Genomic DNA, 657 nt, shown 5'->3' on the forward strand with positions numbered 1-657 from the left:
CTTCATTTTCTATTTCGGTGAATAATTAGTATAATTCCTTTGTTATAAAGTTGGTATTCAAGTTCCTAGATTACCAGTTATAAGTTCTGGTATGCAGGTTGTAATGTTGTACAGGTTGGAATTCACAGCTTTCTCTTTTTGATTTGACTGCTTTTTGTTATTCACTCATTTGCTATTTAATCAATTGGATCATTTTTTCATTTACTTCATGTTAACACTAACTTGATCTCTTTGCTCAGTGTGCTTTATTCAGAAATGTAACACAAAATAAAATTAACATTCATTCTCAGAGGCAGCCAGTTCTAACAAATAAACGCAAAAGAACAGAATAATGAAAAAAAAAAGAGAGAAAAAAATGGCACGCGTCCAATTCCGATATTAAAGTGGCAATCCCGATGAACTGTTTTTGGAAAGGCGTCACCATCAATTTTTAGGCCCGTTCTTTGGACATTATATATCAAAAAATTCTAAAATTTAAAACAATCCTCCTACAAAATAAAAAATAGCAGAATTCCGGAAAGACCCAGAATGTCTTCTGTTGTGAGATGAAGATGAAATCTAAGGAATGCAACAGACAGTCTTTCATCTAAAGGAATTGCTCTCCGCGAAGAGACCTCAGATTCCTTCAACAGAGATTTTCTGACAGAAAGAGAGAGA

The sequence above is a fragment of the Penaeus monodon genome, chromosome 25 (genome assembly GCF_015228065.2).
Source record: "Penaeus monodon isolate SGIC_2016 chromosome 25, NSTDA_Pmon_1, whole genome shotgun sequence".
In the NCBI taxonomy this organism is placed as follows: Eukaryota; Metazoa; Arthropoda; class Malacostraca; order Decapoda; family Penaeidae; genus Penaeus; species Penaeus monodon.